The following is a 25,135-nucleotide window of genomic DNA, read 5'->3' as shown; positions in this document are numbered from 1 at the left end:
AAAGGTTTTTGCCCTTTTAAAATCTTTAAGTTGTCATTTTGGCTAAATAAATGACTTACAGTAACCTGAGATTCTATTTTATAACATAAAGTGTTTTACACCTTTGCTATTTAACAAACATTCCCAAATCAAACTAGGACTTAATTAGGACCTAAAGACTTAATAAGTCTTTCCTGACTTGATAATCCTTTTAGATATTAGGTCCCCTGAAGTCCAATAATGGCATATTTGACTTATTTGACATACTAAAATCATATAGGAAGTATTGTCAAATACAAAATGGCATCTGACATTTTTTGGGTTATTTATATGTGTTATTGGTATGTGTTCCAAAATTATGCAAAACTACTATAATTCTGGTATAACTTAGTATATGTTATCATTAATAGTTATAATTGTTATCTTATTGTGTGCCACAAGGGGCCAAATTTCCTTGTCAATTGTGTCTCTGACTGTAGCTGCCCTAAGACTTTTTGTCATCCACAAGCAATTGTCTTGTTTTGATTCTCTTCAAAAGGCAGTTTATAATCAGTTATAGGACTCTGACAAGTACTCTTATAAAGCAGGACTTTCACAGCTTTGAAATGTATGCCATTAAAACGAAGAAAATCTTCCAAGACTCTTGGAAAACTAACGTATTCATAAATATTGAGAAAAACAGGAATTGCATAGACAACTAATAGAAGACCAAAATAATCTATTCATGACTTTTTGCCTTTGTTTTGTTTTTCAGAGTCAAGAAAACTTTTATTTTGAGCTATTTACAGCTTTCAACAATTGAGTATAATATACTACTGTAAACAAAATTTAGAGCACATTTCTTTCTCTCTACCTGATTTCTCCCAAATTTGGAAACTATTTGTGAGTATTTTTAACTTATGGTGATACAGCTATTTACATAAGTCCAGTAAGAATTTTTCCTTTGTGACAAGACACAATTGGAGACACTGGTTATTTTACCAAGGCTTTGACTGGAATGACTGACATGCTTTCAAATGTAAACAAACTGGTTTAAGGAATCAAAATTCATTTATAGAGCCAATTAAAGCCCCTAAGAAAACTGACCTCATATCTTGAGCCTTGTACAGGGCTCCTGACCTGTAGTAAGTAAAGAATGTCACTTTCTGACAGGCCCAGGAGCCCCAAATATCTTGGGACATCCAGAGGAGAGAAACTTATCCAACTCATATTTGCAGACACACATAAATCCATGACTGGTCTCAAGGCTTTAAAAAGTCTAATCTAAGATTAGATTATAGGACACAGTTCCATCAAAGCCAAAAGAGCCTATATGGCAAATAATTATTCTTGCTTCACTTTATACAAATAACCAGGCCACATACAATAAGACTAAAATTTATTTTGCCAACAAATCAGTCCACATACAATAAGACTAAAATTTATTTTGCCAACAAATCAGTCCTACCATGGTTTGTTTAAATAAAAATAGGGACTGGAGAGAGAAAAATTATGTTTCACAAACTATGGTACACCTGTTACTAGACTCTAGTCTCATCCATTGTTTTTGAGTTTTTTCTGCAATTTAGACAGACCCTGCTTATTCCTGTGAACCAACCAGTGATCTCTGGCTGCTGCTCAAAAGAAACATGAGGCATGATTAACATAAAAATCTGAATCACTATTCTAATTCTGGACACATAATGAAATCAGCTAGCGACCCCATATCAGCTTGGTTCCCACAATTACCCAGTTCATAGAAAGCTGTCTTATTTAGTTTATTTTAGACAATTTTACTGATTTCGCTTTACAGTTGTAGAATATATGGCTGTTGTACTCTTTGTATATAATTCAGGATAAGCTTACTCAATGTTTTCTTAAATACTTACTAATCTTCCAGGTATCATCTTTCATCAGGACTCAGAGTTTTGAATGACCTTCACCATACTAACACTTTATGACTAAACTCCTCCCAACTCTAAATACAAGAGACCCTAAATATTGTTAGGCAGGAATATCATTGCCCCTGTTCAGCCTGAAGAAGCTACAGAAGATAAATTTCTATCCCTCTGCAACCTTCAGGATTAAGGGTCCCCTTATAAATGGGAGGGGGGAAATGTGTCAGAGGCATTCAAACCAGAGTGACTGCATCTTGAATTAGGGCTGGGTAAAATGAGGCTGAGACCTACTGTGCTGGACTCCCAGGAGGCTAGACATTTTTAGTCATAGGATATCTACAGTTAAGGGAAGAAGTTAATAATGTTTACTGAACAGACCCAGGACTTAACAAACCCAGGAAATAACAGACCCAGGAAATGTCCTGATGTCCTGATATCTTATGAACAAAAGCATTCTTAGTTTAAGTTTTGCAGTCAGGTACGGTGGCTCATGCCTGTAATCCCAACACTTTGGGAGGCCAAGGCGGGTGGATCACCTGAGGTCAGGAGTTTGAGACCAGCCTGGCCAACATGGTAAAACCCCATTTCTACTAAAAATACAAAAATTACCCAGGCATAATGCACATGCCTGTAGTTCCAGCTGCTCAGGAGGCTGAGGCAGGAGAATTGCTTCAACCCAGGAGGCAGAGGTTGCAGTGAGCTGAGATTGTGCCACTGCACTCTAGCCTGGGCAACTGAGCAGGACTCTATCTCAAAATAATAATAATAATAATAATAATAATAATAATAATAATAATGTTTTGCTTTAAAGATAATACAGATTCTTTCCAAAGTAGTTACACAAAGATTAACAATCCTTTGTCACAAACCCTTGTAGTAAAGCACATCTCCCCATGACTTTTTCCTTTGTTATATATAAATAAGCATTATAACTAAGGCAGACGTGTTTCTGCTCTTGCTTTTGGGAATGCCCTAGTCTCTCTATGGAATAGCCACCCTTTTATTCCCTTACTTCCTTAATGTACTTGTTTTCACTTTACTCTGTGGACTCACCTAGAATTCTTTATTGCACAAGATCCAAGAACCCTCTCTTGAGGTCTGGTTTGGGACCCCTTTCTGGTAACAAATCCACTGGTGTAATCAGAATGAATGGGATGCCAAAAAGGCAGAGGAAAACTGTCAAGATGAAATTAAGGCACAGCAGTAATGGAATATAACAAGGGAATAAACATTTTACTGTTTAACACTAAAAACAGCATAAACTAATAGGTCTTAACACAAGTAAGAGAAGAGGTCTATGTCAATCTTTGAAATTGTTAAAACATTGTAGTGACAAAAATTTTTTTAAGGTTCATTTGTTTATCCATGTTGGTTGTTTTGTTGTCGTTGTCATGTTGCTGTTACTATATTTTTGCCTAACCTATAGCATCACACTAAACACTTCAGACAGAAGTGTTTAAAACAGAAAGCTCTGCAAAATCGTCTAAATGGGCTGTGAGGGGCACTGCTGAAGTACCATCATCTCCTCATAAGGGCAATTCCAACGTTTAAGGTTATTTGCTAAAAGAATGCCCTGGCAACGAAGTGGCAGTTTCACATTTGATACATACATTTTGTGATGACAACATCTGAGGGTAAATCCCCAAAGTGGGCCACAATAATTTTTGGCTAAATCAAGCCCAGCTCTCTCTAATGCACAGACTCTGAGATCTTGAGTAAATCACTTAAACTTTCTGGGTCATGGCTTTTTCATCTGAGAAATTAAGATTCTGGGCTTGATGGCTAACGACCTTCCAGCTCCAGCATAACAGGGCTCTATAATTAAGAGCAACCTTTCCACATGTACTGGGGTGTTAGCAGGAATTCAAGTGACAACTGAGGGCATTTCCACCCTAAGAAAGCAAATCTCTAGTAACACTCTTATGTCCTCACTCCTCAATGTTTATTAAGCCCGGCTAAGTGTTCTTCTTAGGATCAGGCACTTAGTAAGTAGCTTAGCAATCTTAACTGTTATTAATGTAAATCACTTCTGAGGAAAGCAAATTGCTATATAACAATATTAAAATACATACTGATGATCAGAGTCATTTGAAGTCAAAAAAATCTGGGTTGGAATCCCAACTCCACTGATCACTAACTATATGACCCTAAACATGTTATTTAAAATATCTGTGCTTCTGTCTCTTGATTGTAACATAGAGACAGTACTGACCTCACAGGTGTATTGAAAGGATTAAGTACAAATAACAGATATAGCACACCTGGTTAACTAAACATTAGTTCTTTCTCAGCCAGTGCTGGACATTAAATTCTGATAGGTATGCCTAATTTCCACCCCATTTCTGGTTTCATCCTGAATTTCCATGCATAAATTACCTTTCCTTGCCCTGCATTACTGACAAAGACCCTCTCCTTGACCAAACTTTAGTCAGGCTCCTCTGAGTCCTCTTTTCAACTAGGCCTCCGCTTTGACCTATACAAACTGCAACTTTCAGCACAACCCATTTCATCAACCCTCCACACTAAGACATTTGAACAAACACTAGTTCAGGTTCTATCAGCCCAAGGCCATGTCCCTAGGATGACAAAACCACCTCCTTAACATGCCTACCTGAGAAAGCTCAGAGCTTTCTCAAATTATTTCTTAAGCCAAAATAACTTACTGTTCATTCTAGCCAACACCTGATAATAGGTCCCTGACCTTCCTTTTCTAGAGCATTTAGTCCTGAAATCTTGCAACTGTAAATCTTTTCCTTGTACCTTTGAGATGTAAATCCTCTACCACCCAGAAACAGTTCCTCAAGGACCTGGGAGCCACCTCTTTGAAATGTAAACATCCAAAGAGATACCTCTCCTGTTGCCCAGTTCTTCTTGTAGGAGGGTAAGAGCCTAACTGGTGGGCATCTTGTCCCAAATTGCAAAGCTATATTTCCTGTCCTAAAGACACAAGAACCAATTTGCACAACTATATTTCCTGTCCTAAGGATACAAGAAGTTTGTTTCTCCTCCAGATAAACACCAATTAACAAACCCACACTGCCTAACTACACATACAAATCACCCTTAATGTCTTTTAGTACCTTTTGTATAGTACATCCCAGCATTTAAAAGGGCTCCTGTCTTTTGTTCAGTTCAGTTAAGCTCTGGTAACACTGAGGTCTCTCCCCTACTGAAGTAGTACTGAATAAAATATGTCTTATCATTTTTAAAAGTGTCGGCTGCAAAACTTTAACATTATTCACTTAGCAAACATTTGTTGAATACTTCCCATGTTCTAGGTGCCATACAATGATACTAACAATGAGCAAGACATTGTCACCTTCCTCAAAAAATTTGTAATTCACAGAGGGGGACAGGCATGTATGCAAAATATAGCAGTTCCAAGGCAGTAAGATAAGTACCAATGGTACAAAGTTGTAACTAGCATCTCAAAATTCACTTACCCAGTAGCATACATGATTTACTGTTTAAAAAAAAAAAAAAGTCCATTTTTATATCTCCATCAAAAAAACATGGACTTCAGCCAGGCACAGTGGCTCAGGCCTCTAATCCTATCACTTTGGAAGGCTGAGGCAGGAGGATCACTTGAGCCCAGCAGTTCAAGAACAACTTGGACAACACGGTGAGACCCTATTTCTACAAAAAGAAAAAAAAAGCAGGAACCACCTCTATGCACACGGTAATAACACCTTACATTGTATAGCATTTTATTTTTACCAAGGGTTTTGATATATATGTTATTAAATATTTTTTATTTGGATGAGTAAAAGTATACATTAACAGTACTTTATAATTTAGAAACTACTTTCACCATTTAGATAAGGTAGCCATTAGTATTCCCTGAATGTAATTAAATAACTATAGCTCTATCAGGGCTGTTTGTATCTACTAATCTACCAAATAAGAATTTCAGAAAAGACAAGAATAAGGTAAGATTTTCTTTCTCTGGTTGCAGAACTCTGTGAATTTAACTAACATCATTGAATGCTACACCTACAATGGGTGAATTTTATGGCATATAAGTTATACTTCCATAAAGCCCTAACAAAATAAAATAAAAATAAGAACTGAACAGAAGATGAGAACATTAGTGAATTGAAACATAGGTCACTAGAAAATTTCCAAACTAAAGAGGAAAAAATACAATGGAAAATAGGAAAAAGAGTTTAGGAGTCAAATAGAACAGGGTGAAAGAGTCTAAAGGATATAAAATTGTACTTCTAGGAGCGGAGGAAAGTGATCAGACCAGAAGAAATACTATTTGATGAGATAGCTGCTGACAATATTCTAAAACTGGCCAGGGGTGGTGGCTCACACCTGTAATCCCAGCACTCTGGTAGGCTGAGGCAAGTAGATCGGTTGAGGACAGGAGTTTGAGATCAGTCTGCCCAAAATGGTAAAATCTTATCTCTACTGAAAACACAAAAATTAGCCAGGTGTGGTGGCACGTGTAGTCAGTCCCAGCTACTCAGAAGGCTGAGGCAGGAGGATCACCTAAGCCCAGGAGGCAGAGGTTGCAGTGAGCTGAGATCACACCACTTCACTCCAGCCTGGGCCACAGAGCAAGATTTTGTCTCAAAAAAAAATTTTTTTAATTAAAGAATATTCTAAAACTGATTCAAGAACCTCTATGATCCCCAAGCAAGATAGACAGTAAAGAAAAAGTGTCTCAGCATATCTTAACAGAACCCTTCAATACCAAAGACAAAGAAAAAATTTTTAACACACAGAGGAAAAAGGCACATCACCTCTAAAGGACCAAAGTGAGACTGACAGCCAATTTCTCAACAAAAACAATGGAAAACAGAGGACAATGAAATTACATCTTTAAAGTACTGAAAGAAACTGACAACCTAGAATTCTACATGCAGCAAAAATATACTTCAAAAATTAAGACAAAATAGTTTCAAACAAGTAAAAATAGAAATACTAAAGGGAGTTCTTCCAGCAGAAAGAAAATAATCCCAAAGGGGGAAACAGACTTACATGAAGGAATGAAAATAAATGATAAATATAGATAAACACTAACTGTATAAAACAGCAATAATGTATCATGTTATTTTATTCATGTGTGGAATTAAACTGATACAACCATTCCAAAAAGAGCAAGGGGTTTATAGAGTCAAAGTATTCTGATAACACTACACCATCACGGAAGGATTAAAATACTAATTTAAAGTATATTCATAAGTGAAAAATAGATGCTATAATCTCTAGGATAACAGTCAAAAGAGTAAAACACAATGTATAACTAACAAGAAAAGAGAGAAGAAAACTGAATTAAAATTTCTTTATTAATTTTTTTAAAGGCAAGAAAGAAAAAACAAAGAACAGATAGGACAGTTAGAAAACAAATAGTACAATGGGAAGTTTAAACCCAATTATATTATCAAGTACTTTACATGTAAATGAACTACTAGCTGCTCCAAAGACTGTCAGGTGAGATAAGTAAACAAAAGCCAGCTATATGCAGCTTATAAAAGAAACAACTAAAAATAGAGTCAGGAAATTTAAAGTACATAAGAAGATATACCATGCAAACACTAACCAACTAACAAAGGAGAGTTGATATATACTACTATAAGACCTGTAGACAGTAAGTCAAGAACCATTATGAGAGCTACAGAGAGGAAAGGTGTCCAATATACCAAGGAATTATAACAATTATAAGTTTGTATATATCCAATAACATATCCTCAAAATATATACTTAAAAACTGACAGAATGAAAAGTAGAAAAATTCATCATCTCAGTGAGAGATTTTGCTTATCCTTCCCAATAACTGACAGAACAAGCAGACTGAAAAATTGTAGATAGAAACTTTGATCAATACAATTAATGAATTTGACCCAATCTATGTGCACCAAATTCTGCAATTACATCTACAGATTATATTGTATAGTCTATTCAAGTGCATGTCTATCACTCAGCAAAAATGATCATATCCAGGCCATAAGAATAGCTCAAAAATATCAAAAGACTAAAATGTTAATAGCATGTTCTTTGACAATAGCTGGATTAAGCTAGAAATCAACAAAAAGATTTTTAGAATATCCTAAACCACTGGAAATTAAGCAATAAATGTCTAATAACTTATGGTCAAAGAAAAAACACATGGATATTTTTAAATATTTTGAGCAGAAAAAAATGTGACAGAATTTAAGAGGATACTATTAAAGCCATGCTTGAGGAAAATGCAGAGCTTTGAATGCATATGTTAGAAAAGCTGAAAATCAATAATCTAAGTAGCATTTTCACAAAGTTAGAAAAAACAGAAAACCTAAAGCCAAAAATATTAGGAAAGAACAAACTATGAACAGAAATTAATAAATTAGAAAATAAGCATACAATAGCAAAAAAAAGTCAAAATAAGTTCACTGATAAAATAATAAATTTGATAAACCCCAGGCAAGACTGATCAAGGGGGGAAAAAAGGCACAGATTGTAAATATCAAAAATGAAAAGGGAGGCACTATTCAGCTACTTACACCCATCTCTCTCCTAAACATAGACAAATTCTCAAACAAAATATCACTAAATTGAGTCCAACAAAACACTAAAATAATAGCACATCAGTTGGATTTATGATAGAAACGCAAAACTGTTCTAACATTTTTTTAAAATGTGATTACCATATTGACAAAATAAAGGAGGAACAAATCATATGGTCATCTCAATAAATGAGGAAAATCATTTGCTAAAACTCAACACATGTTCATGATTAAAATATCCATTAATTAGAAATAAGAGATCTTCTTAATTGATAAAAAGGTTTCAACAACACTTGTAAGCAAGAGCCATATTTTAAATATTGAATGCTTTCCCCCTGAAATTGGGAATAAGACAAAGTACATGCTATCACCATTTCTATTCAAAATTATAACTGAGGTCCTAGATAGAGAAATGAGGCAATAAAAAAAGTGTAAGATACAAGAATCAGGCAAGAAAGAAACAAAGCTCTTTATCCATCACATACAGTGATGTACACAGAAAATCCAAATCATTCTACAAATAAGTTATTAAGATTAAGAAGTGAATGCAGCAAAATCCCTAGAATCAAGGTCAAGATACAAAAATGCATTTATGCCCGGGCACAGTGGCTCACGCCTGTAATCCCAGCACTTTGGGAGGCCGAGGCGGGTGGATCACGAGGTCAGCAGATCAAGACCATCCTGGCTAACAAGGTGAAACCCCATCTCTACTAAAAATACAAAAAATTAGCCAGGCGTGGTGGCAGGCGCCTGTAGTCCCAGCTACTCGGGAGGCTGAGGCAGGAGAATGGCATGAACCTGGGAGGCAGAGCTTGCAGCGAGCCCAGATCGTGCCACTGCACTCCAGCGTGGGCAACAGAGCTAGACTCCGTCTCAAAAAATAAAAATAAAAAAATAAAAAAAATACAAAATAAAAAAATAACAAAAATGTATTTATATACACAAGAAACAAAAAATTACAAGGTGAAAAGATGGCATTTGCAATAACAACAAAAAGAACAAATCTAATGAAAGAAGTACAATACTACAGAGAGAACTTCAAAACATTACTTAGGGAAATTAAAGACAACATAATTAAATGGAGAGCTATATTGTGTTCATTGATTAGAAGACTCAATATTATAAAAATGTCAACTCTCCCAAACTGATCTACACAGTCAATGCAATTCCAATCAAAATCTATCAGGTTGCTTGTGGAAACTGACAAGATGATACTAAAATTTGTATGTAAACGCTAAACACTAAAAATGGGCTAAAAGAAAATCAAGACAAAAAATAAAACTGAAGAACTTATACTACCTGATATCAGGATTACATTAATGTAAAACACTTTTTGTTTTTGTTTTTTTGAGACAGAGTCTTGCTCTTGTTGCCCAGGCTGGAGTGCAGTGGTGCAATCTTGGCTCACTACAACCTCTGCCTCCTGGGTTCAAGCAATTCACATGCCTCAGCCACCCAAGTAGCTGGGATTACAGGCATGAACCACCACACCTGGCTTATTTTTGTATTTTTAGTAGAGACGGGGTTTCACCATGTTGGCCAGGCTGGTCTCAAACTCCTGACCTCAGGTGATCCACCCACCTCGGCCTCCCAAAGTGCTGGGATTATGTAAGACACTTTATTAGACAAATACATCATAAGGACAAAATACAGAATCCAGACAGAGATTCACAAGCATATGATTACTTATTTTTATGAAAAGAATGCCACTGCAATTTAATGGGGAAGAGATAATATTTTCAATAAATAACGCTGGGTCAACAGGATATTTACACAGATAAAAATCATTTTGACCCTTACCTCACACCCTACACAAAAATCAATTCAAAGGGGTTATAGATCTAAATGTGAAAAGTAAAACAATAAAACTTCTTGGTAGCATAGGAGAATATCTTCATGATATTGGAGCAGGCAAAAAATTCTTAAAGAAGACACAAAAAGCACTAACATTAAAAGAAGATGTATAAATGAGTTCATTAAAATTAAACACTTCTCATTGAAAAATTATAAGAGTTAAAAGCAAGCTACAGTGTGGAAGAATTCTGTAACACATACATCGCACAAAGGACTTCTATCTAGAAAATATAAAGAACTCCATAAAAATCAATAAGAAAAAGGCAGGGCGTGGTGGCTCACGCCTGAAATCCCAGCACTTTGGGAGGCCGAGGTGGGCAGATTACGAGGTCAGGAGATTGAGACCATCCTGGCTATCATGGTGAAACCCCGTCTCTACTAAAAAAAAAAAAAAAAATACAAAAAATTAGCCAGGCGTGGTGGCGGGCGCCTGTAGTCCCAGTTAGGCGGAGGCCGAGGCAGGAGAATGGCATGAACCCGGTAGGCGGAGCTTGCAGTGAGTGGAGACTGCACTCCAGCCTGGGCGACGACAGAAACTCTGTCTCAAAAAAAAAAAAAAAAATCAGGAAGAAAAAGATAATCTTTTTTAATGGACAAAAATATTTGAACTGGCATTTCATGGAAGAGGCTATCCAAATGGCTAATAAAACATGAAAAAATGCTCAATATCACTTATTAGGAAAGTACAAATAAAAACTACAATGAGATATCATTTTTCATCTGCCACTACGACTGGCAATACCAACTATGAGCAAGAATGAGAAACAACTAGAACTTTCATACACTGATGTTGAGAATGTCACTGATATAACCACCTGGACAACTGTTTGGCAAATGTTTGATAGCAGTATCACAGCTAAATCATACATATAACCCATGACCTTTCTACTTCTACACAGATGCACAACAGAAATGCTCACATACACATGTATAAGAATGTTTATAGCAGCACTATTTGTAATAGGTGAAAATGGGAACAACCCAAATGTCTATGAACAGTAAATGATTTTAAAAATTGTGCTACATGCAGCAATGAAATACTATACCAAAATGAGAGAGACAAAAAACAAACTATTACTACATCCAGCAGCAAGGATGAATATCCCAAACAAATAGTTGGTGAAAGCTATCATACACACACACATAAAGTACACACTGCCTGTTTCCATTTGTATAAAGTTCTAAACTGGGCAAAACTAATCAACAGTGTTAGAATTCAGACTATGGGTCACCTTTGGGGGCAGGTAATAACTGAAAAAGGCAAAGGAAGGATTTGGGGGTAATAGTAATCTTCTATTTTTTGATGTGAGTAGTAGTTACACAGGAGACTCACTTGAAAATGCATAAAAGCTATACATCTTTACGATTCGTGCACTTTTCTATACGTATGTTAACCTTCAATAACAAATGTATTTAAAAATAAAAGTAATGCTTCCTATGTCTATACAAGATACATACAACACAAAACAGGTAATGTTGTGATTGTGAAGTCTATATGCAACACCATGAGAGACTTTCTAAAACTCAAATCTGATCATTTACTCTCCTGCTCAAAATATTTTAATGTCTTCCTAATCTGGCCTCTGTCTACCTCACCAGCCACATCTCTTACTCCTTTCTCCTCCTCGACCTCACTCCACCCCCTCCCCAATTCTTTTTACTCTCCAAAAGAAGCCACATTATTTCAAATGGATTCTAAGCTTTTATGATGCCCTGTTCCCTCTTTATAGCTCTTTTACCCACACTTACCACCCCAAACTGTCCCAAATTTGCCTGCTTTCCTGGGACATTCTTCATCCAGTATAGACATCAATTATTCCCAAATCCCAAATCTTGCTTGGATGCCTCTCCTACAGACTCCACAGGCATCATACATATGCCCCATCGTGGCACACACTTGTGTAATGACCAGACGCTTATCTGTAATTTCTTCTGTTAGCCTCAGCAGGGTAGGGCTATACCTGATTTGTTCATCTTTGAGTCATTAGTGCCTAGCACAGTGTTACTTAAGAAATTTCCCACTCTACAATGTGAGATTTTTACAAGAGCTGTCTAAATGTTCCCCTTTTCAAACCGCCTGTGAAAGAAAAATTTATATTTATAGACCAATGAACCACGACCATGTAAATTTACTGCAGACCAAAGAATAATTGAATCTCAGTAGAGATATTATCCTGAGTTCTAAAATGCTTTAAGCGTCTCCTAATTATATGTCCAATTGTTGACATAAAGCTCTTTAAGGATTTCTAACTCTTCCATCATTGTCTATAAAGATAGGGAACGGGAAAACATTAAATTTTTTATGATGCTAGTTCCTTACTGATATGGTTTGGCTCTGTGTCCCCACCCAAATCTCATGTTGAATTGTAATTCCCAATGTTGGAGGCGGGGCCTGGTGGTAGGTGATTAGATCAAGGGGCAGTTTCTAATGGTTTAGCACAATCCCCATAGTGCTATCTCGTGACAGAATTCTCAGGAGATCTGGTTCTTTGAAAGTGTGTGGCACCTCTCCCATCTCTCTTCCTCCTTCCTGCTCTGGCCATGTAAGACGTGCTTCCTTTCCCTTGGCCTTGTGCCATGATTGTTAAGTTTCCTGAGGCCTCCCCAACCATGCTTCCTGTACAGCCTGCAGAACTGTGAGTCAACTAAATCTCTTTTCTTCATAAATTACCCACTCTCAAGTAGTTCCTTATAGCAATGTGAGAATGGACTAATACACTCATCAAAGCTGTATCAATAGCATAGCCCATTTCTAATGCCCCATTATAATAAGTGATGTCTATCTCAAATGAATCATAGTAAGATGTCTTATTTTTAAACATCTTTTGTATGTATTCAATGTAAGATACATTGCTGACTAACTTTTCTATCCACACATTATCATGATTAAGAGATCATAACAATTTCAACAATTTCAGTGACATCATATGGTTATAACTAATGTGCTATCTTTTTGGATCATCAAATGTTCTGATTTCCTGTGAAAACATCTTCTACTTATTAATATGTGGCTTGTAAGTCATTCCACTGTCAGAATCAGAGTGAAGGACTTCCAACTCTAATCTGCATATATGAATAAAGGCCTTGATATTCTGACTTTAGGAATACTTTCCTGCTAGCTACAATAATTTATTTGGTCATGATACACACACATATCTTCTGTGTGTGAAATATGGAAAATGCTGAATTGACAGTTAAGTCAACATACGGGGACTACGTCTGGGAATACAACACAGGGATTACAACTTTAGGCAAAAAAAAAAAAAAAAAAAGACACTGTTGCTGCCCTGTTGGAGCTTACAGTCTAGTGACGATGGTATCAATCTATCACATAAATAAATGTAAAATTAAAATTGTGGTAAATACACCATCTCTCACCTGGACTATTGAAATTGGCTCCTAACAAGTCTCCCTGGTACCAATCTTGTCCCCTTGCATCTTCCATGTAGATCCATTCTCTACATGGAAGAATATTTCTAAAATGTTAACCAAATTACTCCCATCTTTCCCAGACCATCTCTACAAAAAGTCCTAGAATGGCTTCCTATTCCACATAGAATAAAACCCAAGTCCTTATCCTGAATAACAAAGTCTGGAGCAATCTGGCCACCCCTTTTCTTTCTAACCTCATTTCATATGACTCTCCTGTCTTCTCTCTCTGCCTCAGGGCCTTTGCACTGATTCAGTCTGAAATGCTCTGCTCTTGATCAAATCTTCTCTTGTCACTCAAATCCCTATATAAATGTTACCTTACCCTTTAATCTAAGGTACTCATCCACTCATTTGCATTATTCTAATTATCTCAATTTTATTTATCTCTGCTAATATTCTTGTTTATTTATTTCATTTTGTTTGTCCAGGACAGGAGAATAATGAACAAACCAGAAAAAAGGAGTGGGGCTGCCAGCCAGCATTAAGAGCTCATGTGTGGATCACAGTTCAGTCTTCATAATCCTATCTAAATGGCAAACTACCTATGACAAAACAGAGATGGCATAAGCTTACCTCGCTGCACCACCTTTGGAACTATTACAACTGTTGTAAACAAATCAAAAAAACATTGTTGGAGAAGTCACTCAGAAAAATAGGCGAAAGTATAGAATATTTGGATCTAATGAAATTACATTAAAATGCCTTTCAAACCAAGCAGATGTCATTAAAACGACTAACATAACTGTGAGCGACGGAAATGAAGAATCCAACAGAATGAAAGGAGATATCTCAAACACTGGTGGGCACGGCCTAAAGCTGACATAGACAGGCTTGGCCCTCCTGTATAGTCATCATAACAACAGGAGACTCCAGAACAATAAGAGACAGGGTGAGGAGTGACTCTGAATCAAGTCTAGGACTACACTATTCAACATGGCAGCCACTAGTCATGTTTGGCTATTGAGCACTTGAAATGTGGCTGGTGCAACTAAGAAGCTGAAATCTACATCATATTTAATTTCAATTAATTTAAATTTAGAAACTGAAACAATGAAAAATACTTTTCCTGCAAATACAACATTACTTTTTTGGTAAGGCCACACTTCTTTTTTTTAATTTTTTTTCCTGTTTTTGAGACCGAGTCTTCCCCTGTTGCCCAGGCTGGAGTGCAGTGGTGCAATCTTGGCTCACTGCAACCACCGCCTCCCAGGTTCAAGCGATTCTCCTGCCTCGGCTTCCCGAGTAGCTGGGACTACAGGCACGTGCCACCAGGCCTAGCTAATTTTTGTATTTTTAGTGGAGACGGGGTTTCACCACATTGGCCAGGTTGGTCTCGAACTACTGACCTCAGGTGATCTGTCCACCTCAGCCTTCCAAAGCGCTGGGATTACAGCCATAAGCCACCATGCCCGGCCTCACTTTAACTGCTGAAAATATATCCTCCAAATTGAGATGTTCTCTAAGTGTAAAATGCATATCAGATTCGAAATAGTTTGTGCAAAATGAAAATGTTTAAAATCTCATTAATAATTTTTATATTGATTACATGTTGAAATTATGGTAATTTTGATATATTAGGTTAAATAAAATCTACTACTAAAAATAATTACTTTTTACTTTTTCTTTTTTTTTAAGGGGCACGGTCTCACTCCATACTGGAGTGCAGTGGAATAATCATGGCTCATGGAAACCTGAACTCCTGAGCTCAAGCAATCCTCCTGCCTCATCCTACCTCAGCCTTTGGAGCAGCTGGGACTACACGTGCGTACCGCCATGCCCAGCTGATTTTTGCATTTTTTGTAGAGGTGGGATCTCACTATGTTGCCCAAGCTGGTCTTGAACTCCTGGCCTCAAGTGATCTTCCTGCTTCGGCCTCCAGGTGTGAGCCACGTACCTGGCCAATTCTTACTTTTTAATATAACCCATAACTTAAAAGTACATATTGGACAGCACTGGTCTAAGGATTAAAAAACCAATACTATCTGAAAAGAAGGGTTTGGAGTCTCCTATTGTTATGATGACTACACAGGAGGGCCAAGCCTGTCCATCTATGTCATAGGAAGAATTCTCCAGAATGTGTGCCATCCAGATGAAGCATTCAAGCCTTAAATCTGTGATCAATAAGCAACCATATTTTAATTAAAAAATGCTCGGACAGCAATTTCAAATCAATATGGGATGGTAAGATAACTAAAGTTCACCTAGAATGACACCTTCAGTTTATCTGAGATAATAAACTTCCTTCTAGTGGGTAACTAACTCCAATCTAGAGAAGGTTTAGAATTAAATACAGAGATGAGGAGAATCAGATTTGTATTATTACTTTTTAGAAAAGTTTAGAAATACGTCTTATATTAATTGGAACAGCCTGTGCACAATTGTCATGTTTTTAATGTTTAAAAGAATCTGACATCAAACTGACAGATGAGCTTTGTGATTCTAGTTCAAAATGTGTAATAGATTTCAGATATGATTTATTTTGATTGAAATGTTTAGGAGTATTTGACTATGTCTATACAATATTAATTTTGTAAGTGACAAAATATTCAAAGGAACTTAACCTAAGTATTTGGTAAGGTTTTACTTACTTGAGTCATAAATTTGCCCAATAAACATATGATTTATCTAAATAGAAAAATAAATACATTAAAGTAACATGCAATTTAAAATATTTAAGGTTTGAAATTTAACTAAGTTCATAAATGAGACTGATAATTTAAGAAATCCAATCTGTTCAATCTGAATTAAAGTTTAGTCAAAGAAAAAGTGAAGATGATTGCTCATATTTACCAGACATATAAACAGAGTATTAACATATGCAAGTTGAACTTAAAGGCCTAAAGAAAATTAGATTTTTGTTTCTACCTGAAATAAATTAAATATTAATTTTCCTTTCTCCACACAAAACTTACCCTTAATAACTAATAATTAAGTACATTAGAAATGCTAATTCATTTAATCCTCACAATCACCAAGTGAAGTAATATTATTGTCTCCACTTTACAGGTAATTGTCTTAGTCTGCTCAGATTGCTATAACAAAATACCATATGCTTAATGGCTTATAAACAACAGAAATTTCTTCATCACTGTTCTGGGAACTGGGAAGTCCAAGATTAAGGTGCTGGCAGATTAGGTATCTGGTCAAAGACCACTTATTGGTTCACAGATGGTGCCTTCTCACCGTGTTCTCACATGGCAGAAGGGGCCAATGACCTCTCTGGGGTCTCTTTTATAAGGGCACTAATACTCTTTATGAGGGCTCCACCCTCATGGCCTAATCACCTCCCAAAGGCCCTACCTCCTAATACCATCACCTTGGGAGTTAGAATTTCAACATATGAATTTGGAGGGGACATGAGCATGCTGTCCATTGCAGTAATGAAATGAAGGCACAGAGAGATTAAGCAGCTACCTCAAGGTCATATCACTAAAAGGTGGCAGAGGCAGTATTCAAATCCAGGCTGTCTGGCTTCTCATACTGGCCTTGAACATTAAAAAAAAGAGAGAAAAAAAGGTCACAGTGATCTATATAATTAGATGATCATAAAAGTGGGTTTATTCCACACTATTCAGATTCTAAGTCTCATTCCTTTTTACCCCCAGGAGTTATCAAGGAAAGTATGCACCACGAATTCCAGGAAAACCCCATGTCATGCAGGGGAATGACCCAAATGAAAACATCTTTCCAAACTTCTAACTTCATCCCTGATACCACACTCCAGACCTTCAGCATCCTAAAACAAGGAAATCTCCCACTGTAGCAAAAAGCATGTTGCTCTGACCCTGAGGGAATTTAGCCTGGGGGATATGACATTTATTGAGTTACATTTCATTTCATTTCATCCTATACCACTCATGTAGCCCTTGTCCTTGTTCATTTCCAATCCAGAACACAGTATAAAACAAAACACAAATTCAGGAGACAGAAAATAACTCCATTTAATTTTGGTTTTTCTTCCAAAAATAGACTTGAGGATAGGGGTTCTCTGTCTCTTTCTACTCAAAAGCCCATCTGAGGTCTGCAGCAATAACTGTGAACAACGATGTCTTTTTCTTGGCTACCTCCTGAGAACTACCTCCTCCTTCTCAGCCAGCCATACCTGCCACTCTGAATTTGCTCCACCAGGCAGTCCTCAACTGCCACTCTTTCCAAAGTAACATAATCCCAAAAGCATCTTCACTGCAGCAGAAAGGCATTCTTTGTCTGCTGGTAATTAACAAAGCAATCACAGCCAAATTCAGATTGTGGTTTATCCACACAAATCATGTTTTTAAATCTACCAACTCTGTACAATCTTGGATAAGCTATTTATTAGCCTTTTATAGATGAGGAAACAAGAATTACGGTGACAATCAAAAGAGACAGCTTGTGTGGAATACTTAATAGCGTACCTGGCACCAAGTAAATGCTTAATAAATGGTAGTTATTACAATATTTACTATTAAAAGAACCTACAGAACTATGTTTACTCACTTGCTTTTATGAACACCTGTCTCTTATTTAGTCCTACTTTTCACATAGCTTAAATAAGCTCCTGAAATTAAAATGCTTAATCATTCTTCTATGGAGACAGTAAGAGCATGTGTTATTTCAGAGGAGGGACATGCACAGAGTTCTACTGGGAGGGAGTGAGAAGGGAGTATCACTTAGTCCTTAGCACATGTAAGAGGTAGCTTAGGAAAGAGCAGGTGAGGCCAGGTTGAGGATAATCCCGTGAGGCAATGCAAATGGATCAACATTTCCAAGATAGATTTACATGTATATAGCAAGGCCAATACCACGGAAAATATGTAGTCACCCCTCAATATCTGCAGGGGGGCTGGCTCCAGGACCCCCAAGGATACCAAAATCTGAGGATGCTCAAGTCCCTGGTATAATATGGCATAGTATTTGCGTATAACCTATATACATCCTGCCATGTACTTTAAATCATCTGTAGATTGCTTATAATACCTAATAGAACGTAAATACCATGTAAATAGTTCTTAGACTGGGTTTCTTATTTGAATTATTTTCTATCGTTGCATTGTTATTTTTTTCCAAATATTTCCAATCCATAATTGATAGAATCTGCAGATGTGGAACCTGCAGATATGCAAGGCTGACTATATTCTTTTAATATATGAATACAAATAATAAATTAAAGAACAACTACCTTTGGAAAACATCTTTTTCATAAATTATTCTAGTTTCTATGTACAGAAAAGAATACTGGTACATGTCACAATATGCTATGAAGAAATGCTTCTTGTTTTATGACTTTAGGTTTTGTTTCTTTTTAGCAAAAAGAGAAAATAAGATGGGGGAGGAAAGCCCAAGCATAATAATTAGTGTCATTATTTCTACACTTAGTAGATATCAGTAAACAGAAAATAAAGCTTGCTGCATTCCTTGATGTAAAGCCAGGATTCTGGTATATGTTGTGTACCTTCGGGTTAACATAACAGAAAGTGATCATATTAGTCTCCTCACTCATAAAAAAGGGATAATAGTACCTACTTCAAAGGGTTGTTGTGAGGATTAAATGAGTTGATATTTCTGAAGTGCTTAGAAAAGTGTCTGGCCCATAGGGAAGAATTCATAAAGGTTTGATTGACAGAGAAGAGCTGGAAGTCAAAATTACTGCAATCAGACTAAACAAGTTCTCAGTAAACCAATATACAGGAAGAAAAAAGGCCAGGGAAGACCACACAGAAACCTTTTATTGTAGATTTAAAATTCAAGAGTTTGAATAAACAACAATTCTTCAGTATAACTGTGCCCGACACATCACATGGTGATCAAATTATGTAAAACACCATGTCTGCCTTGAATGACTATAGCTATAGAAGAGGGAAGATGATTCACAACTGACTGATCAGAAACACAACTTCTCACTCAAATACAATATGTTAGCCAAACACACAGTTTTATTTTATAGTTCCATTGCCATCTTGATTATCTAAATCATGTACCTGACCAATTAGATAACATTTCTCATGTGGAAAAATTTTATTATTGGGCCTTAATTTGTGGTTTACAATGCTTAAAGTGCACTTAAACCACAATTCAAGAGAGTCACGTTTTAGTTAATTGGTAGGAAAAATGGAGGCAAGTGACCAGGACCGGCACCAGCAACTCTTTTGTAGGACTAGCCAGCCTCTGGAAATGGTCACTAGGTAAAGACCTCAGGTAATTTGCTTTAGAGTCTGGACCATAAAGTGTTAAAAGAGATTATTAGAGCCATCACTGTCCCCCAGCTTCCTGCCCCAGACTCCCTGACCCTGCCCTCCCAACCACCACCACTGCACCCCCACCCCTGCACCACCTTTGGCCACTATGCCAGCAGACTCTCAGTATGTACTGATCTCTTTAACACCTTTTAACTCACTGCTGCCTCTACCTCCTAGTTTTTTGGTTTTCACTTCAACCGATTATAAGATACAGAAGCAAGGATCAAGTTCAAAACATGTATGGAAATAAGCAATCACCTAACAGGATCCCAGATTCTACTATCCAACAAACCATGTCTATAAATACTCAAAATGCGAAATATAAAGATTATAATGTGTTTTTTATGCACACTATTTTCTGATCAAATTACAAATTAACCAAATCATTTTTAAAATAAGCTCTAGAAATATAAAACTTTTTAAAAAAACATTACAAAATTAACTGGTAACTTTTGAAAAAAGGAAGGCTGAAAACAAAGGAGAATATTTGGGTATCATACATTAAGAATTACATATAAAATAAATAATCCTAATAGCTGAGAAACAAGTAAGTCCCCAACTATAAGAGGTTGGTTGACTTTCATCAAGCAACATAGAATATATAGAAGGAAGCATTTGATAAACATTTGATGACTGATGTCCAAAACCATACTCCATAACTGCTACAATTGGCACATCAGGAAAACAATCGTTTATCTTGAACTATGTTTATATCACTTAAATTATGTACAATACTGTATAAAAGTATACATTTTCCCCAAGCACTTGTGGCTTACCAAACAGCTTAAGACATCTTATCTCCATTTTAATTGAAAACATGAAAAATGAAACACACGTCCACAAAAGTTTTTCAGCTTCTATCAATCACTATTAATAATCCATGTCACTAAACACCACAACCTATCACCATGACCATGTGTCTCCTGTGCCTTTTCTCAGCACAGTAGTTCTGATCAATACCCACTGTGCACAGCAGGTCAGTTAACAATACCTTATATTTACAGCATTTTGTCTTGAGGTCTCAGGGCCACACTATTCTCCCCAGCCACAAATCTAAACCTAAGTGTTTTGGTAATGAAGAAATCATTTAAAAACTACCATCCTTCACAAATGTGCTTTTATAAATGCTACAACACATTGCACTAGATGCTAAATTACCAACCAGTAATCATGTTACCACAGTGCAACTAGAAATTGCAAGAGAATGTTGACCCAGAAACAGTCAATAAAGGCTTCAGTGGCTTTATTTAGGCTGCCCATGCAGGCTTATATGGTTACAAACAACTGACTTTCAATGGCACAAACATAATGTTAATCCTAACTTAAACAGGAACATTTGTGGCTTTTTTTTGTCTTTGGATATGCTTCATAAACTGAATTACAGAATTCTTTCAGGTAGAATACAGCTATGGTGACAATTATCAGGCCATATTTTACAGCTTATACCAAAAATTAGGGCCAATTTTACGTCATAAAATTAAAACCCGTAAGCTAGAAATGCAGGAAAAGACTCCTACTCCCGTGAATCAGCAAGAGTGATGACTAGTATTTTACACCTGGGGATATGCAGTGCTGTTGCCTGCTTCCACCAGGTGGCTAAACCATGGACAGAAAACACAATAGCTGTTTGCATTTTCTAAGGACATATTGCAGATATCATAGTATTTTTTCTTTCATTATCTGGTTATGCACATACCTCAGAACACTGGTAACACATATAAACATGCCAGATTATTGTTTTCCACTGCACTGACACAAGCTTCATTTCATGCTTCAGAGCTCTTATAAATAAGCCACTACAACCAAGCAGTGCATGCAATACATGATTGCTGATTTCTGTATACCAACTTTATTTTTTGGCAGAAAATGATGCAGCTTTGAAGAAGCCAAACTATATTGAATGTTGTGCCCGTGTGAGCTAGCAGCAAAGGCAAAGCACCAGTCCTTACTGTGCTAAATTCACCATGGATATCTCCGTTCTTCGGCACTCAGATTAAGGGCCACAGCATAAATGTTTAGGCTAGAACTCACAGTGTGGGTTTCATCTGGCTGAAAGCACGGACCAAGTCCTTGAACTTGAATACTGGTTTTGCTAACAAAGATCTGAATAAAGCTGTTCTCTTGGTCCCTCAGGAAAAAAAACACACACACACACACAAACTAATTTATTTTTAGTACAAAACATAAAACTACATTCTCTGTCTATATAATGTGCCTAGGCTTCAATATCCTATTTGCTGTTCATGCTTAAGTGAGAAAATACTTATTTTTCTCTCCCGTTTATCTTCTCAAAACAGATCTACTTCGTTTTAATCAATGTACTATTTTATTACCGTCATGAAAGAGTATTTAGCAGAGCATCTGTGAATCTTCCACAGGTAAAATTCAGTTTAAAAACAAGCCCAATTATGAAATAACCTGCAAACTGTTAATTGCAACTTCAATCCTTTAGTTTCCAATACAATCTTCTAATGAAGTGGCATTACTTGGAGTTGCTGGCAAATATGAACAGACTGAGAAACCCAGTAATCACAGGCTAACAGGTGTTGAAATCCCAAAAGAGGGAAAAGGAATATTAAATAATCACTCTTTGCCTGACACCTCAAGTAGTTGTAATATGCAGAATTCCAATCAACTTAACTGCAATTCAAAATGATCAGTGGTACTGTTTTCATTAATTATTCTCTAGCAAAAATATAATTTCTTGCATTCCATATACAGTTCTTTAACTGACCTATTCCAACTTATACATTATTTTACTAAGTTGGATATATAATTTTATATGTTAGATTATTTTCCAGTTACCAATATGACATCTCATATTGTTTAAATATGATTTAAAACAAATCTTATTAACATATATACAATTTCCTTCTGAATTGATCAACTGTATTTCTGAAAATGCATCTGTTTTCTTTCATATTACTACATGTAAGATGATGTCTAAGTACCAAAAAAATAAGTCTTCACAGTCACAATTTAAATCTGTGCTTCGCGTCTGCAACAAACTATCACGAAATGATTGCAAGGGTTGGGGCCACTGAGAAAGGTACCTATAACCTATCCAGTGCCCCAATGGCAACCGCATCGTGGTCCTCATCATCACACTCATAAACACCGATGCAAACACCGCCCAGCTACCTGCCTCCAGAGGTGCTTTGGATTGCCTCCCTACACATAAAAACACAAGGCACTTTCCAGTTCCTTACAGCATGAACACAATACCTTCTAGAAACAAAAGCAATGACCTCGGTGCCAAGTATCTCCTCGACAAAGTATCGGTACTGCTCTACACTCTGGTCTTGCTAGTCGGGGAAAGCCGGGCTACCCTTACCATCCAGTTATAGGTGCAACTGCACCTTCCAAAGAAAAAAGGTCTTTCGATTCAATATCCAAACGAACTTCAGAAGCCTCCTCAAAATGCTTCAGCCACAGGCATAAAAATGGGCTCACTTTTCAGAGATTTGTAAAAATCTTTCGCTTGTCCCTCTTACTACCCTCCCACCCCCTCCTCAAAGAGAATGCCATGAAACATGAAAGTCCAAAGGTAAATATTTTCATACCTTTTCCCCCCCCAAAAGCCTCGATGGCACGCCAAGAAGGAAAATAACAACAACAGAGGGGCAGCTCCCTGAGCAGGTGCAGCCCGCGCGGGCGCTCCGCAGCCGCCCTCCGCCGCACAGCCCCTCAAGTTGGTGCCAGGACGGCGGCCCCCGTGGTGCCCGGAGAGAGACTCCGCGCGCGGGCCCCGGCGCCGCTCGGCCCGAAGTTTGCCGCCCCCTCTCCTCGGCGCGCTTGGGCGGCCCGGCGCCGTCCAGGACTGCGGGGCTGGCTGCTGCCCCGGCGTTGGGGAGGCCGCGGGGGCGGCGGCGGCGGCAGCGGCGTCGGGGGCGGCCGCCGGCCGTTTCCTCGGTGGGGACGGGCCCCCGGGGACTCGGGAGTAGCCGAGTGCGGGCACCCCTCCCTCCGCGAGCCGGGCGGGCCCCACCCCACCCCACCCCACCCCACCCCACCCCACCCCACCCGGCGTCCCGCCGACCCCTCCCCGGCCGCGGGCGCGATCGCCTTACCTGGCCGGCGGCGGCCCAGGGCCCGGGAGCCGCTCGGGCTGCGGCGGCGCCTGGGAGGGGAGGGAGGTTCCCGTGGAGGAGGAGCTCGCGCGAGGAGCTAGCGGGCTGGCGGGCGGGCGGCTTTGTCTCTACGGCGCGGAGCCGCCGACCCTGCGTCACCATGGCAACCGCCGGGGCCCCCCCGGCCCTTCCCCTCAGCAGTCCGGGTATTCGGAGAGGACAAGGACCCCCGATGGGCCGCCACCACCACAAACACGCCCCTGTCTCAGTCTCCCTCACAAACCGCCTGTTTCTCCCCAGCGAGAGGGGAAGGCTAAAGCGGAGCTAGCCCAGGGCCAAGTGGTATTCGCATCCTAGTAGGCACTCCTTTGCTTCCCCACACTGGACATTCAAACTCCCGTCGCACCACCATCCCCCGCCCAGACACCCTCCACCACTACCACCACCACACCTTTCTCCTGTGGAGCTGTACCCTCAAAATGGAAATTCACTTAAGGGAGGAGAAAGAGCAATGCAAAGTGATAAAGTGTTGAGCAACTGGTACTCGGTTCTCCTGTTACAACTGCCGCAGCATGCACGGAGCTGCCAAGGGACGCCGTGCCGCCTCCTCCCTCTCCCCCTCCTCCTCCTCTCTCTTTTAGCAAGCTTTGCCTCTGCTGGATGTGGTCTCACTCCACCCAACCCGTGTATCTGTCTTGTTGAGGGCTGCCGTAGGAGAGAGGGGAAAGGGGGCTTTATCTCTGATGTAAACACTGGATACACTTGTAACCTCAGAAGCTGAAACACAACTTTCAGGCTGCAGTATGGATCTCAGCTGCTGCCACACTGCGCAGCTACTGGCTGTGACTGCTAAGCATCTACCATGAGCCCCTGAGTGACTCTGTGCCAAGGACTGATCACGTACTGCAGGCCATGGCACTCAGGAGCAGAGAAAAGAAAGCTAACTTTTTCCTCTCCTGAGGAAATTCTTAGAGAGGGAGAGAAAAGTACTAGCCGACCCTTGGTCATGCTTCCTCTAAAGGACGAACTAGAGGGCAGCCTCCATGGGGGGAGTGAGTCATCCCTCCATACTGTTTTCTTGAAAGATCCGTTGCTGAATCCAAAAGCTACAGTGTCTTTCTTCAAACCCTGGGGAACATGACATTTATTTTTTGGCATTTGTGAATCACCAAAGGAATGTCAATGATTTATAATAAAATCCACGGTAGCTGATGTTT

General features: G+C 38.4%; 1 protein-coding gene across 2 annotated transcripts in view; it reads right to left on the bottom strand.

The window, feature by feature from the left end:
* Positions 1 to 24,409, bottom strand: part of RNF182 (ring finger protein 182) — a 55,632-nt gene extending 31,223 nt beyond the window's left edge. Inside the window, exon 1 of one of the 2 annotated variants that reach the window (XM_055390665.2) lies at positions 23,919 to 24,409. The gene's annotated coding sequence lies outside the window, so the exon portion shown is untranslated. The remainder of the gene's footprint in view (positions 1 to 23,918) is intronic. The other variant, XM_019028669.4, reaches the window with a different exon arrangement.
* Between the last annotated feature and the right edge of the window lie 726 nt (positions 24,410 to 25,135).

The sequence above is a fragment of the Gorilla gorilla genome, chromosome 5, assembly GCF_029281585.2.
Source record: "Gorilla gorilla gorilla isolate KB3781 chromosome 5, NHGRI_mGorGor1-v2.1_pri, whole genome shotgun sequence".
NCBI classification, from domain to species: domain Eukaryota; kingdom Metazoa; phylum Chordata; class Mammalia; order Primates; family Hominidae; genus Gorilla; species Gorilla gorilla.
This window is presented reverse-complemented; position numbering and strand designations above follow the sequence as displayed.